We start from the raw sequence: 17,031 nt of genomic DNA on the forward strand, positions 1-17,031 counted from the left end.
CAAAAGTAGTATGACATGTGTTTACCAGTATAGTATCATAAAGAGTTCATGCCAGTTAATTGCCGAAGGAACTGGCCCTTTCTTCCTTAGAATCACCTCTATATTGTGTTTATTTCATTGTATCTGTTTCATGCCCCTTGATCATGTTTCTTAATCTGCTCTATTTCATGTAAACTGGCAGTTACAAGTAGAGGGTCATTTAGATTCAGCTTCAAATCTTTTAACGAGAAAATTGGGTAGGTGGGCTTGTGCCCTTTCCATTGCATTGCTTTATGAGGTACACAATGTCTGGTACTATGACTTTTGGTCACCAATATCAGCACCAACGTGTGGCTCAACTGCCATTCATAAATACATATCTATAGCTCATATACTTATGTGAATACATACATTTACGTGTTGATAAATAAAATGATAGGCACGGACACACAAAAATTTGAAAATAACATTGAAAGAATGAACATAAAAATAATCTAGAACAGATTGATTTTCAAATGCACGGTTTAGAAAAAATTAAAAGTATACTTCAAGCTCCTTAGAATATAATGAAAATGGGGACTTACAATGACATATTTCTAAGGATTCTGTAGAAACTGCTTTCTAATTTTAAATGATACCTTCAAATACTCAAGTTACGAATCATTAGAAGAAATCGGTGCATTAAATATAAGAGGTAAGGAAAAGAAGAGGAAAGAAGAAAAAGAGGCAACAGCAGCCCGAAAGAACACAAGAAAATAGAATGGCGAAGGAAACACAGGAATTAACTAGAAAATAGCAAAATCTTTTTGGTCATTTGAAAAAAAAAATCGTCAATCTAATGTTAAAAAACAAAAAAGAAGAAGTATGGAGAAAGCACAAAGAAAACCCGGCATACATTAGTGAACGCTATTCTTAAGATTCTGGAAATGTGGCAGGATAATTTTTAAAGTGTTGCTTTGTGTTTGATCTCCCTGTTTCCTCATACTACCCACCTCGTCTGTTCCAGGCAGTAACCGTATTTTATAGAACGTTAACTCTACACATGCGGATGAGGTGAGTTGGACACAGTCTACACAGACGGAGTTTCGTTACTCAGGAAGCTCCCATTCTAGGGGAGAGAAAAACAAACCAATAACTTAAAGACATACCTGCTGGAGGAGAGGTTACTTGTGAATACGTAGTAGGAATCGAGAGATCGTGTGGGCATCACTTTGAGCTGTACTTGTCTAAAGACGGGAAATTTGCATTGAGGCCTGAGTACCTTAGAAGTGCCAAACCTGAGGCAGGAGTGGAAAAGAAGGGAGGCTGTAAGTAGGGCAATCAGACTCTGATCTGGGGAGCTGTAAGGAACGGCCTCCAGGGAGTTCCTTTGATCATCTCCCCAATAAGAGAAAGAATGGAGCGTAGAAACCAAGAGAAGTAAACCGGACGAGAAGCTGGAGAATGCGGGCATCGATCCCGCTACCTCTCGCATGCTAAGCGAGCGCTCTACCACTTGAGCTAATTCCCCACGGTGATCACGGCGCGCCCCACCCGTTTTCCTGGTTATTAGGAGCCTACCGGGAATTCGGGTCACCAAACCTTTGGCAGGACACGGTTGAGGGCGGAGCTGCTTAAATCTCGACAGGAGCAAAGCTCTATGAGCTTGGAGTGTGAAGAACAGGGATTTCCAAAGAAGGTCACGAGGGGGACCGCTCTCTCCCCACTTCCCAAAGTCGCCTCGTTCCTCTCTCGAAGTAGAGCGCACATTCCAGATGGAGAAGCAGCACCGGACCTGCCTGGCTTGCGGGCGCAGCGATTCCAGCCCGCTCCAGAGCTGTGATCGCCACCTGCTCCCTGCAGGCAGGGCAGCCCGGAAGCGGCGGGGCAGCTTCTCCCAGCCCCAGAGCGCCAGAGCTCCACTCCATATGCGTGGCATCTTCAACAGCACTTTCCTCCTGGAGGACTCGGAAAATGATGGAGAACCTTGGAGGAGCTGCGAAAGAGAAAGCTTGACAATTCAATCTCAATCTGTGGATTCATTCCTGAAGCACTTCTTGAGCACCAGACGCAGTGGATGAGGCCAATGATCCATGTAGAAGCTGCCACAACAGTAACAAGTAAAACACTGTGCAATTGCTGTCGCCTAGACCCTACGTTAGATGCTGTACACATACTCATATTAATGCAGGTAGAATGCCTAGAAAGAGTTTATCGTCTTCATTTTGTTACATGGAAAATTATGGAAATTTGTCACCACAGAGCTCGAGGATCTCCCAGTCAAAAGGAACAACAGATGCAGGCTACACAGTGTCTGCTCTTCAGGTGCTTCTCTTGCGATTCCCCTCCCCTGTTACCTTCCCCCACCTTTCTCTTGCTCCGTTGGGTACCACGCTTGTCCTTCTTATGCCTGTCTAGTTCTTCAGTTCCCAGGCCCACAGAAGAGGACTCTTCCTGCAGCCCAGGGAAGGCTACATTAGCTCCACCCTCTGGAGCCCCAGTGGATTCCAAATCAGTTTTCCACCAATGAAGAATTCTCATTTAAGACAGAAACATAGTCATTTTTCTCTGAGTACAACTAGCAACAAGTAGGACTTTGCCTGATGAAAATTTGCGGAATGGAGAAAGGCTACACAGATAAATTAGAAGCCTCAAAGGAGAGATTGGCTTCAGATCACTAAAGACTGAACAGAGGATGAGAAGCTAGGGTCTAAGAAATCCATAGAAACGTTTCTGCCTGAAAAGGAAAGGTGGCTGTGGAAGCGTGGAGGGGCATGACCTTCAGGGTGATTGGTAGGTGCAGGCATGGCCTTCACCGAACTGCAGGGGGTTTGGGGCAGCTTCAGGTCCCTCCTTCATGGTCCCAATTTATTAGGAGTGCACATCCTCATCCTGAGGATGGAAGAGGCTGCTCATATGGGACAAAAATTCAACAACATGTTTTATTGTTTACAACATTCATGTTTTAGTTCATTTATGAATAAGAAAATAAAAGAGAAAAGCATGTAACCAATAACATCATTTTTCTGTTATGATTAACGAAGGGCAATGCCGAGAAGTCAAATGGTGTCAGAGAGAGAGATCTGAGTGATGGGAAAGAAAGAAAGATGGAAAGAGGGGCACGTCCCAGGGACCTACAAGAGCTTCCTGAAGTCACCTATGCAGTGACCACTCTCTTCAGCATTTTGAGCTCTGCTTTGGCCAGCTGAGATAAAGCCAACCTATGTGTTGTTAATACAGAACCTCATGTAGTTTCTTCAAACGGGGGATGGCGTTGCAATTTCAAAAATACTTTTTTTTTTTTCTTTTTTTACGATTTGGTTCATCTTGGAAATTCAAGGAAGACCTAGGTCTCCATTTATTTTGAGCACCTTTTTGTCAGGACGAGCTTTCAGAGACCTGAATAGAAAGACTGAGTGTCACTTTGTGAGTGAGAGTGCATCTGACCACCAGAGTTGACGTGCTAACTCCCACCTTCACTTACACTCCTTCCTCACCTCTCTCCTGCTTGTCTCTCTTCTTAATACCTGCCCAACGCTCAGATAGTCTGAAAGAAGAGAGGTTTTCCTCCTCTACCTGACCATGTGTTGTCAGTGTGAATAAAAGCTAAAGGTTGGCACATTCTAGTCTCCTGCTTTTGCCTCTGGACACTATTTCCAGGCTGTTTCTCGTATTTTGTACCCAAAAGGCTAACGTCTGGTTTTCCCACAAAAATACATTTAATTAACTTCCAGCTGAAGGCCCAAAACCTGTATTGGCAAAACTCATTTTTCACTAATGTTTTCCTTTTTTGCTGTTGCATCTAATGCTATATATCGTTTCCTTTAAAAAAAAAAAAAAAGAAAAAAAAAAAACAACAAAAGAGGAAGACACTGAGCTAAGTAAACGGCGATAACTCTGCTGAAAGTGTTTACCAGGTACCGTTGGTATAGCCGAGGGATTAAAACAAGCTGGAGAATGCAGGCATCGATCCTGCTACCTCTTGCATGCTAAGCAAGCGCTCTACCCCTTGAGCTAATTCCCCTGCACCACGTTTGTCTTTTCTGCCTATTTTTATAACCGGGACACAAATATCGTTCCATGTCCCACTTAAGTTTTCAGGTTTTTCAAACACCTCTGCAAACTTCCCTACCAGGGCCAAGCCAGGAGTGAAGCTTCTGGGAGACAGCCTCAGACCTGGAAGGCAGTGACCATCTTCTGCTTTTTCAATCTGAGTCACGATCCTAAGAAAGAGAGAAAGAGACAAAAGATCTCATTAGGAAAGCTCTAGTTCTGATCTGACTTCACTCTCCCTTTAGCTCAAAGAGAAGGAAGTATGGTCTCTAATTAGCAGTCACCTCCAATGCTCTGTTGAATGTGTCACTTCTTAATAACACAAACCTGGAAATAAACTAGAGTATCTTTTTATCGATTGATCCTTCAAATGGCTTATCTTTAATGTCTGTGTTACTCCACCTAGGGGAATGAGATCTGCTGTTGCCTCTTAATTCTTGATGGATTTAATTTGCAGTTTTGCACTGATCAATGTTGCTGAACATCTTTTAATGTGCCTATTGGTCACATAAGCATCTTATTTTGTGAAATGCCTGCTCAAGCTTTTTGCCCTTATCTTTACTGAGGGTTCGTATCACTGAGTTCTAAAACGTGTTTTCCATTCTCAATACCAGTCCTTTGTTATATGTGCATGTAGAACGACTATGTGTACATATAAAATATATTAACTTTCTTTTGAAGTCAGTGTCTTGTCTTTTCATTTTCTTAATATTGTCCTTCAAACAACAAACGTTTTAATATTTTATGAAATCCAGTGTATCCTTTTTTGCAATGACTCATGCTTTTCTGGTCCCTTCTGAAAACTCTTTGCCTACATCAAACATGTGCAGACTTATTTTCTTCTTCCACAGGTTGGATATCTTTGAGGTTACGCTTTATGTACATAAGTCATTTTGATTTAATTTTTGTATAGGATGTGAGGTAAGGGTAGGAAATCATTTTTTTCCATACTCAGTTGCCTGAGACCATTTGTTTAAAAAAACTCGTTAAGTAACATTTTACTTTTGCCATAAATTAGTTGACCACATACGTTGGTCTATTTCTGGACTATCTATTCTGTTCCATTAATCTATGTAGGTATCCTTGAGACATTGCCACGTCATTTTGATTACGTTAGCTTTATAAAAGTCTTGACAACATTTGGTATAAGTCCTCCGACTTTGTTTTTCTTTTCCTAATTATTTTGGTTACTCTAGGTCCTTTAGAATAAGCTTGTCCATTTCTGTGAAAAAGAGAACTCCTGCTGGGGTATTTATTGGGATTGTAGTCAATCTATAGATCAACTCAGAGAAAGAAATGATAATGATATTAAATTTCAATCCGTAAATACAGCAAGTAACACCAATTATTTAGATTTTCTGAGTTTTTCTCAGCAATCTTTGGTAGATTTTCATGTACCAGTCTTTGCACATTGACAAGTTTATCTCTAAATATTTCATTTGTTTCAATCCTATTGAAAATGGTCATTTAAGTTTCCATTTTTGTTGATGTTAGTACACAGAAATACAACTAATTTTTGTATATTGTAACCAGTGACATAGCTAAATTTACTCATAATGCTTATTTTTGTAGATCGTTAGGATTTTCTGTGGACCCGAGTATGTTTTTTGCAAATGAATGTACTTTTCCTATTCTAAAGTGGTTATGCTATTCATTCATTCATTCATTCATGCATTTCTTGCCTTTTTTGCACTAACTAGGACTTTCAGTAAAATGCAGAAGTAGTAGGAACAAAGGTACATGTTTATTCTTTCACTATTAACTGTGTTGTTAGGTGTAGAAATTTCTGAAATGCCCATTACTCATCTGAGGAATTTTGCTTCTATTCCTAGTTTACTGAGATATTTTTTAAGAAACACGAATGAATGGCAAATTTGGTTCAATATTTCTCCTGCACCTAGTGAGATTATCGCGTGTATTCTTTATTTTGTAAATGTAGTATATTACATCGTATTGACTTTTCAATGCTTAACTAATTTTTTATTCCTGTGGCGATCTTCCCTAATTCACGGTGCAGTATGCTTTATAGATAATGCCGGATTCAATTAGTGAATATTTTAATTGACTATCTGTTGGTAAACCTGTCAGAGAAGGGTCTGCAAGTGTGGAACATGCAGATTTCACAGCCCAAAGAATCATGGCGAGTTTAGCGCTCCCTTCTAAGTGATGGGAGCTTCGAGATGCAACAACATCCTCTTTATTTTGGAGGAAATGTCTCCGAATTTCACAGATCCTAAAAACTTTCCTTCATGGACCAGGTCGATGAATGGTTTTGTGTTTCTCTCCCACCCTCTGGAGCATGCAGGGCTTAAGAAAATCTATAATTTACTTGACACTTCATGCTCATTCAAGATTTAAATGATACTAACACCACAGTGTACCAATGTTTTGCTGATGGTGCAGACAGTTCAATTCTCTCTGGACTAGATTATGAAAAATTGGGGGACTGGATTCACCTCTGGAACAACAGCATAAATGCATACTTTTGTCTCTTCCATGTGACTATGAGCTGTTTCTGTTCCTCCTTCCTGATAACAGTAGAAAAGAATGCATTCCCCAAATCAAAGACTGCATACCACAGACCATACAGTTTTTGTTTCTATGTTCATATTGTTTATAACCTGATTAGTTTATTGGCTTTAAGTTCCAATTATATTTTCTCACATATTGAAGTAAAATGTGTTAATTAAGAGAAACTCTGCACTACAGCACTGCTAATATTGCAATCTATATCCCAGACTTCATTTTACCTACAGAAGAAAGAATACTCTCATGAGTTTGTCATGTGGAAAGAAGGGACATGGGTCTGTAGTGAAATTAATGACGTTTTCTGCCTGAATGTTAATTAGCAGAAGCATGTTCCATTTCTTTATATAGACCCACTCTTAGAACCAGTGTGTACTGAGTGAAAAATATATTTGCCTTTATATTTCTCTTATCAAACTAACCATTCTTCAATCTACCTTTATCACTTTTCTCCCAGGACCTCCTAGTGGAACAAACTGTGAAAATGGCTGGTGTCACCTGAGACCCAAAAGGAAAAGTGGCACATCACGTTCAGAATCTGATAAAATAGAGGGTCAGTAATGAACACCTCTGCTTAAAGGACTCAGAGCTGAGTCTGTTCAGCTACCCTGCCCTTAGTAATGGCACCACGCAGGTCTACTTAGAAGTTTTAAATTTAAACTCCCCCCCCCCTTACTTTCGGACCACAAACATCCTAGGGTGATTGCAGGAGTGATTGGGGAAGAGCAGCGTACTCTGAGGAGGTCAGATGGAGACCAAGCAAATCCTGTAGAATAGAAATAGTGTCCTATGACAAAAATGCAAGTCCAACACTACTACATCTTCAATTTCTTCTTTGTTTCCTTGATTAATTTTTCTTGCTTCACTCCAAAAACCTGAGCACAAAGTGAATTATTTTTCCACCTATTGCCTTTCACTTTACTCATCTTTCATCTGGTGTCTGTGCGATTATTTCTCCATTAGGGACTGGGACTGAGACCTGTTGTTACCTATTACGTCCCTTCATTCCAGAATGTGGAACTAATTAGGTAAGTTACAAACAGTTGAATCTAGTGGTTAGAGACAATTAGATAGCTAAATTGAACACTTTTTAACTCCACATAATGATGAGTGCAATTATCTATTTATTTATAAATACCCATAGGCAGGGATCAGAATCAACGCTTAGAAGACCCACTCCCTCAAAAAAGACAACCAAGAAAACAAATGGATTCTACTACCCTGGATTAATTAAACTTGCCGAGCAAAGAGCCCCACCTCTGCCAAGGCCCAGTACTGCGTAAAACAGGGGTGAGCGAGAGCAGGACTTAGAGGGTTTGCTGACTGGGGTTTTTCATAGGATGGTTGAGGGGGAAAGTTAGTCAGGTCCTTCTCAGCAGGGGCTGGACGGAATTTCCAAACTAGGAGAACCCCCGGTTTGATGAGCGGCACTGAGCTGCTGGAACATGAAGATCCGTCTAGAGTCGCTGGATCAGTTTGGCTCTGGTCTCGCGGATCATCGGGTCTGAATAAGCCGGTGTGAGAACAATTCGCGCTTGTGTAGCATGGCACGGCTTGTAGACTGGGCCTGTGCTGTGAGTCACAGGGCTTGTGCGACTTCTCTATTTGCTCCTTTCTCAATTTGTCCTCTTTCCTCAGCGACAGGACTGCCCGGGAGATCAACTTAACGGTATAAGCCCTGGAACTTCGAGCTCAGAGCCCGGCCTCGGGAGGCTCGGCCATCCAGGCAGGAAAATCAAGGCGCCCAGGTACGAGCAGGGGCGCGTGGGGCGCGGAGAGAGCGCGGATCCCTTCGATCCCTTGGCCTGGTCCTCAGGCGTGGCGCCTGCCGCGCTGAAAACCGCAGCTCCTGAAATCCCAGGTGGTGAAAGCCGCCCAGGTACTCTCTCGTCATTCTCCGGGACGTAAAGGGCTCAGTGCCTTCGCGGATCACTGGAACCGCCTCTGCGAGGCCTCCAGGGTGACTGAAGGGAGCGCGGAGTTCCCGGTTCTCCCGCCGGCGCGGTCCTCTTTCCGTCAGGCTGCTCGAGGCTGTGCCCGCGAGGGTCTCGGGGGTTTTTACAGGCACAGGATGCGGGCGTGGCGCGCCAGGGTAGTCTTGAGAAACGCAGCGTTCGCGCGCCGAGGTCGGAGTGCCAGTCCTCACCTAGGTCCGGCGCCCAGGCCGGGGGGTGGAGGCTGCGCCCTCCGCTGTCCGCACCTCGGTCCGTGCTCTGTGTTTAAGGCCGCAACAATCTCACACAATTCCGGAGCGTGTGTTTCTCCCGTCCTTTCGCTCCCCTTTTCGGGCGCTGTTTTTTCCAGCCAGACACAAGGTGTGTGTGTTAACTGGATTATCCCCCAGACGTCTGTGCTTTCCGCCTCCACACAAGGCTGCTTACACAGCTGAGCTCCGAGGAGGGAGAGAAGAAGAGGGAGGGGAAAGAGAGGGAGAGGGGAGAGGAGGGGGAGGAGGAGGAGCAGGAGGGGGAGGGGTTTGGGTCTCCAGCTGCCTCACCGAAGCGCATTTCCCGCAGCGCCAAGTGCGGAAGAGGGAGCCACAACGAGGGAAGGAATAGCCAGAGTCGGTTTTTAACGGAGGCGCAAGGGACAGGATTTCGGAAGTGAGGCGGAGACGCGCCAGCCCGCGAAAGACGGATTGGAGGGAAGTGAGCATCTAGTTCAAAAGCCGGGAGAAGGAACAGGACATTAGCAAATCTTCTAGACGGAGAGGTGGACCGTCTGTAATACAGCTGGGGGCTCGCGGAGACTTCCTTCGTTCAATTATTCGAAACAGATCTATTGAGCTATTTGCTGCTCGTCCCTGGGAACTGCGGGTGTCCCTGCGTGTTCGGCCACTTTGTCGACGCTGCGGGAAGCGGCCCCATTCCCCGGGACCCAAAGCGCTTCCAGAAATGAAACCCGAGGAACGGCTGTTTCTGCACCGGAGAAGTGGCCAGCCAGGCGGAGACACGCAGAGAAACGGTTGTCTTGGGGACAGAATGCAGCAACCGCGGAAGGCCCAGCGCTCAGCAGAGCTCCCGCAGAACGTTTCTTCATCTAAAGGTCCTGAGTCGGGCTTCAAAGTTGACTTGCTGTGCGTGAAATGCCAGTGGACTTATACGTGCTTCATCGAGAAGGAATAAAATGCGAGCAGAAAGACTGCAACGGAACGTGTTTCTCCCAAGTGTCTTTTTCAAGTAGAACTATGAGAGCGTTTCCTGAATTTGCTAAAAATGGGGAGGGGTAGGGATCAGATACTCACTCTGGGGAAAATGGGCGAACACAGTGCGAACTGTGCTAAAGTTAGGGGCAGACCAGCCTGGGTGGGGACTTCTACTGGCCTTGACAGCCCGCGGAGAGGGACCGGCGGTAATTGTTCCGTTTTCCGTCAGTTTCTTGAAGGGTCGCTCAGAAGCTACGGGAGCAAAGTAGAAAGCAGTGGTAGGGACAGGCCTCAGCACCGGCGGCAGGTGGGGGCGTCGCATTGAAAAAGGTGGCCACCAAAAGCCCGCGTCCTGAAACACTGAAGCAGGTGCCGTTTGAAGTTTCCTTCCGCAGAATTTAATTTTGAGTGACATTTCAGGGTTCGAAGAAATTTTCGGAGGATCGTAAAGAAGTCAGCAAAGACGGTTGGTTGTTTCCAGCTCCAAGAAGTTGAGAAAAGCTCCTTTGGTGATTGGAAAAAGTTGCGTCCTTGAAACTCTAATGAGCGTAGGATGGAGGCATTCGCCAGAGGCCGGTTAGCTCAGTCGGTTAGAGCGTGGTGCTAATAACGCCAAGGTCGCGGGTTCGATCCCCGTACGGGCCAGGTGGACTTTTATGCTCATCTTACTGTTCCAGCTGTGCGCAGTGCTACACAAAGTCCCGAGAGAACAAGAAAGGAATTGTACATGTACCCAGTAATCTTGCTAGGACGTAGTGCGGTTCACCGTAATTTTGTGTTTTTGGGTTTAGCGTTCCTGCAAGAGCAGACGATGAAGAGGGCGGAGACTCCGGAAGGAAATTGAAATCCCGGAAGAACGCGAAAAACAGAGGCGAAAACACAGATATAAAGACCTGGGCTTTTCATTCCGTTACGCTTTCCAAAGCGTACAAATCTTTCTCTGCCGTGACTAACTTCTGATATGGACTTTCCTAACTCTGCATCTGCTTGCTTCCGGCAGACCTGTCCTTGGCTTGTGCAGGGTAAGTAAAGTCTCTCAACAACTCCCATTTTGCATTTCTATTTCCTCTCTTTTCGCTTCCCACAGCTAACTCTAGAGATACTGGAGGTAAGGAAATGTCCCATAGGACGCTGAGCCTTTCACCTCCTCTTTGCTTGTCTCACTGCTTAGACAGACACAAAACCATCTTCCGGAAAATGCCTTCCCTGACACCTCTCCTAGTTTCTGAGCTTGGGTTTCGTTGCTCCTAGCACTCACGGAGATCCAGGTACACATTTGTTTTGTGGCATGTACCATGTTGTGAACGTCTGCTGCCTGGCCCTCTTCTCCATGAGATTCTAAGCTCCTTGGGGGTAGGATGCTTATTGCTAAACACTTTTAAAAGTCTGGATGAATCAATGAAGACTGAGGGACATGTGTGCAGGCATGGTGGGAAGAGTGTCTTGTGCTCCAAATGGACTTCACGGGTCTGTAGAACCCAGGCTATCTCAACAAAGTGCATTTTGGTGAGATGAGCAACAGGCTACCCTACATGGTGATTGGTTCCATTTTGCTGAGTGCATCTCTGAGGCTCTGTATGCCCCTAGGATGGGATAGTGGTGGAGGACAGAGCATGCCGGATAGATCCAAAGTCAGGAAAGACCTGAAATGTTTAACTTTGCTGAGGCTGAGAGACAGGAATGAACCCTCTTCCTTGATGGGAAATTCTACTCCACTGATTGATAGTAAATAAAACGGTGAGGCAGTGCACCTCAAACCCATGTTTTCTGCTACATTAATGTGATTGGTTCTGACATTTTGAAATTTCAAGTCATCAGAATGATTTAGACTAATGTTTACAAAACTGTAATTTATGAAGTCCTTAGCTGTGAATAGATGCACATACCGAGAAGAAAGAGAGTGATATGCTCTTTCCAATAAGTGGTATTTATGCTTGTACCCGACGATAAAATACACAGGGAAGGAAAGCCATAGAACTGATTAACTCACTGGGTCTGTCCTCAACATACGGACCTGATGCTCCGGCTGCTTCTTCTGCAGTAACTCCTGGTCTCAAAATCACGAGCTAAGTGGTACACACCCTTGCCCAGATCAAGCACTGGCAAAAGATCTGGGAAAACCAGATTTAACTCTTGACTCTGAAGTTAGGATCCACTTACTCTGCAGAAGATGGTTGTGAAAAGAAGGTCAAGTGCTGAATGAGCTCCTTTCTATATTAGAAAAGAAGAATGGAAAACATTGTGACAAATTGAAGTCATTGTTGGGTGGATAGCAAACAGTATAGGCTGTTTTGTATTTTATCCCCATCTGGGAATTTAAAAAAAATTATTTAGTGAATTGCCTTACTCATTTCAGTAACACATTTGAGGCCATAGTCTTTTGGATCCACTGATTGTAGAAATAACTTGAATTACAGCTCCGATTGAGTTGCAGTGATGAGTAACGATGACATTAACATTACATAATGATGTAATGTCATCTTTCAGTGTCTATAGATATCAAAATCCTCAGATGCTCAAGTCCCCTTCAATTAAATGGTATCAGATTTGCATATATCTTATACACATCATCCTATATACTTGAAATTATCTCTAGATTACCCAGAATACCTCATACAATGTAAGGCTACATCGATAGTTGTTATATTATATTCTTTAGGGAATAATGACAAGAGAAAGCCTGTACCTGTTCAATACAAATGGATTTTTCCTAATATTTTTGATGTGTGGTTGGCTGAATTCATGGACATGGACCTCGCAGATGCTGTAAGCGGACTCTATGACTATTACTTAGAAGAAATATATAAAAGGAACATTGACTTCTCAAAAGATGTGCTCCTATGCTTTCTTCTTAAAGTTTTATAGTTTCAGCTCTTACCTTGAAGTTGTTGATCGATTTTGAATTAATTTTTGTATAAAGTGTGAGGAAGGGGTCCGACTTCACTCCTTTGCATGTGCATTTCCAATTGTTTCAGCATCATTTCTTGATGATTACTGTCTTCCAACTGAATTGTCTTGGAAATTCAGAATTAATAGGCTGTAAATGTAAGGATTTGTTTCTGGACTATCAATTCTGTTTCATTGACTAATTTGTGTATTCAGACACCAGTACCATATTGTGTTGGTGACTGTTTGTTAGTGTACGTTTTAAATTTGGAAATTGCTTCCTCCAGTTTTGTTCTTCTTTTTCAGAATTGTTTTGGCTACTCTGAATTTCTTGCACTTCTGCAGGAATGTAAGGATCAGCGCATCAACATCGAAAATAAAGAAATAAATGCCAGCTGGTGTTTTGATAATAATTACATTAAAGTATAGATAAATTTGGGGAGTATTGACCATGGCACATTTTTCCAAATGTTTAGGACTTCATCTCTTTCAACAATTATGTGTGGTTGTAACAGTATAAGTCCTGTGCATTTTTTTCCTAACCATATTCCCAAGTATTTTATTCTTTTGAATAATGAAAAACAAAATTGTTTACACATTGATAGAGGTATACTATACTGCATACCAGTAGAGTCTTGGCCATCCCTGTGTCGTTGCTGCCTTTGCATAATGAACCAAAGAAGTGTCTAGGTTACTACTGAGATCAGTGTCTAATATATTGTTTTCTGAGATCAATGTCTATATTAGATCAATGCCTAATATATGTATTTTTTCATTGTAACCTGGAGACCTGAGGTCCAAGTAGTAAAATCTGGAGAATGTGGGCATGAATCCCAATACCTCTCAGAAACTAAGCGGGCACTCTACCACTTGAGCTAACTCCCCATCTCACAGCATCTTTTTCGTCCTTACCGGACAGTCTGGAACACAGGTGGCTTGAAGGCCTTCAGCGTGAAGGCAGGGCTCCACTAAGAGCAGATATTCTCATTCATGGCCCAGGGCAAGAGCACAGTGGCTACTGATTCTCTGCAAGGAAGGTGGAGAAATGGGAACAAAGAGAAAGTCACAGAGGGAAAAGTCTGGTGCTGCTCAAATATCAGGTTTCCCATATTCCGGGACAGAAAAAGGCATGTCCCAGAGATGGACCCTGCCCAGCTAATGTGCCACAGATATACAGGATGCTTAAATGATTTTTTTTAAAGAAAAGGATGGCATAATCACTTGTTTCTAGTAGCTCAGGCTGTAGGATGGTGCAGATGTCTGGAAGGCAAAAAGCTCCTGCTTTTTTTGCACCAAGGAACTTTTAAGAATGAGGCCAGTGTGCTGAGCAGGACACTAAGAAATCCCTGGAAAATGCTTCTTAACGTACAACTGAGATATGTGTTGTCTTCTTGCTAAGGTGTGTCATATAAAAGTTACATATCCAACTACACGACAGAACAATAAAATAAGACAGATAAGAGGCATAAAGAATAAGAGATCAAGATCATATCAGAGTGTAAGGATTAAAAAAATACATTCAGCAATGCAGAGGAAGGGTGAACACAGGGTGGAGAAAACCTAGGGCAGACATAGGCTGGGATGTTTGTAGGAATTCCTGCGTGAAGAAATATGCCTGTTCATGTTACATGAGTGAGCTGGTGTGAGGAAAACAGATGATGAGACTATGTACTTGGTTAAAGCAAGAGCTCGTGATGGTTTCATTTAGAAATAAGTCTGCTTTTTGTATCTTGTTAAGGTTATGTGATCCGAGGAAAGTGGCTCAACAATACTCTGAGCTTTAGTGTCATCTGTAACACTAGGGTAATAATACCTGGGGAAGCTGCAAAACTATATCCATTAACTTACTTAAAAATTAATAAACAGTCAGTATAATTTCTAGCACATAGTGCTGAACGCGGAGTATTGTTCACCTTGGAGGAAAATGTTCTCAGGGTCTAAGAGAGATATTAGTGCAGTTTTGTTGCCATTGGTTGATTTGCTCATTTATTTTGTAGCAACAAGCTTCTGTGGTGATAAAAATGAAATAAAGTTTAAAAAGTAAAATAGATGGTGGAGAAGCACAATAGAGATGCATGGTAAAGCATGATTTTCTAGGCAAAATGGATTTGTACAAAAAAAAAGTAGTATCAACGATTTGTGCCTGATTCTTGTTGTACTATTTTTCAGTCGTATTTAGCCTGTATTCTAATTCCCCAATTGTTGTCATCCTTCTCCCAACAAGATTGTTTCTTTGCACCATGAACATTCTGGTCAGATCCTCTGCTTAACCATCTTGACGTCCTGAGCACTCATCTCCGTACTGAGACCTTCATATATGCCCCCGTGGTGCCCTTCCAAAGTGGGGCTTCCTGCTTTGACCAAGGAGCACTAAGTTATTTCAAGCCATTTGAGGCTCTTTCCTCACCCAGTGTCTCTGTGAAATTTTAGAGGGAAACTTGTTCTTTCCAGGAAGAGAAACCTGATGGGTTCTAACCTCAACCTGTAAATTCACCAGGCAAATTCCTAGTGAGCACCTATAATATGATGCTAGCTCAGTGTGAGAGGCCAGCACTCTATAGGGAGAGAGCAACCAGAGCAGCAGCTAATGCTTCCTGAGCAGTTCCTATCGCCCAGATCCAGCGCTAGGTGCTGTCATCCTTCCAGAGAACCCCGCAGTCCTCATTTTGCATGTAAAGAAAGAAGATTAAAAGAAAGGGAAGCTAAATGATAGTTTCAAGATGACAACTTCCCTGATTCTTCTGAAAACTGAAAGTGCCACCTTCACACTGCCAAGTCCTTTACTGCCTAATGATTTCCTCCAGTAGACATCATCACAGAACTTCTTGTTCATTCTTCCTGTTTGCTTCCTGTCTGTTTCTCCTCACTCCTCCCAACTATGATGTAGTATCACAAAGGTGAGTATATCTGTGTTTTATTCACTGTAAATTGCTGAACCGAAAACAGTCTTTTTTTTTTTTTTTTTTTGAGACAAAGTCTTGCTCTGTCGCCCAGGCTGGAGTGCAATGGCTCGATCTCGGCTCAATGCAACCTCCACCTCCTGGGTTCAAGTGATTCTTCTGCCTCAGCATCTTGAGTGGCTGAGACTACAGGCACCTACCACCACGCCTGGCTAATTTTTGTATTTTTAGTTGAGACGGGGTTTCATCATATTGGCCAGGCTGATCTTGAACTCCTGACCTTGGCCTCCCAAAGTGCTGGGATTACAGGCGTCCACCACCGTGCCTGCCTCCCAAACAGTCTTTTAACAAGATATGTTCTTGAGAAATATTTGTTAGCTGATTAAAAGAATGAAACACTTCACCCACCCCACTTTGTAATTATGGTTGGATGACCTTCAGAGCAGGCAATTGGAAGAAAAGTTTCCCCTGCTTCCCTGTCAGCTAGAGCGGTAGACACATGACATAGCTTGTAGTTTCTTGTGTAATTTATATCTCTTCACCACCCCTTGTACTCAAGCCACTGAGAAGCCAAAAGAAGAAAATAGAAAAAGAAAGAAAGAAAGAAAGAAAGAGAAAGAAAGAAAGAAAGAAGGAAAAGAAAGAAAGAAAAGAGAAAGCAAGCAAGCTCATGTTTAAATTTTAAGCTAATATTTGGTCTGTCTTGAAATCATTATCTCATAGCATTTGCGTCCCATTATTTATTGCACCTATTTCATTTCCCTTAACGGAAATAGCGGTAAAAGCTGGACCTTGCCTGATGTTTGAACTCAGGACCTTCAGAATATGAGACTGACAGGTAGCCTGCTGCTCTTAGAGAGCAACTGTTCCCAAGAGCTGACATCCAGATTATCAAATCTCATTTCCCAGACACTACCGCTTTATCAATTCCTAGCTTTTGAAGAGCACAATCAATGCTACTTAGAAATCACTCCTTATCAGCCAACACTGCACTGGAAGAACTCCCCACCCAGACAGGTGGAGCCCACCTGTTTGCAGTATTCACATAATGTTAGGACCTTCTGGCCTGAGGGACCAGAAACTATTGAACCTGTCTTGCCTTTTTTTTTCCCTCCTGTGGCCCAGTGATCTAGCTTTTCCCTTCTTCAGGGTCTTAATCACTCCTCTTCTCTGTAGTCTCCTTTGTTGATAAGAAAATGAGAAGATCCTCAATTCTTAATAGTTTCTTGAGTGACCAACTGAAGGAATGAAGGAAGAAATAGCCTTCAAAAGTGCCTCCTATTCATATGACTCTTACTGTGTATCTCCATTTGCATCTATGTCACTGGAGACATTCACTACAAAAAACACAAACTGAACTTGTAATAATATCCTCCCTATTTTTCGCCAATATTTTGTGCCACAAATTATACTAGGAGACTTAGGGAGTTTACTTCATGTAGTCTGATTGAATTTTGTCAACAAAACTATGTATGCACTTTTTAGAAGTAAAAGAGGCTCAGGTAAGTTAAGTCTTCTTTCTAAGGTGCCAAAGCTGCTAAGTGAGAAAGCCCAAATTGAGAA

The 17,031-nt window shown here is 42.9% G+C and overlaps 3 non-coding genes across 3 annotated transcripts; 1 reads left to right on the top strand and 2 right to left on the bottom strand.

The window, feature by feature from the left end:
• Positions 1-1,416: 1,416 nt before the first annotated feature.
• On the bottom strand, positions 1,417-1,489 carry TRNAA-AGC. Its single transcript has one exon. It is a non-coding gene; the product is annotated as a tRNA-Ala (tRNA).
• A 2,420-nt stretch (positions 1,490-3,909) lies between these two features.
• On the bottom strand, positions 3,910-3,982 carry TRNAA-AGC. Its single transcript has one exon. It is a non-coding gene; the product is annotated as a tRNA-Ala (tRNA).
• Positions 3,983-10,253: 6,271 nt separating this feature from the next.
• TRNAI-AAU lies at positions 10,254-10,327 on the top strand. Its single transcript has one exon. It is a non-coding gene; the product is annotated as a tRNA-Ile (tRNA).
• Positions 10,328-17,031: the final 6,704 nt, after the last annotated feature.

The sequence above is a fragment of the Sapajus apella genome, unplaced genomic scaffold, assembly GCF_009761245.1.
Source record: "Sapajus apella isolate SASKATOON/1434 unplaced genomic scaffold, GSC_monkey_1.0 scaffold251, whole genome shotgun sequence".
Classification (NCBI taxonomy): domain Eukaryota; kingdom Metazoa; phylum Chordata; class Mammalia; order Primates; family Cebidae; genus Sapajus; species Sapajus apella.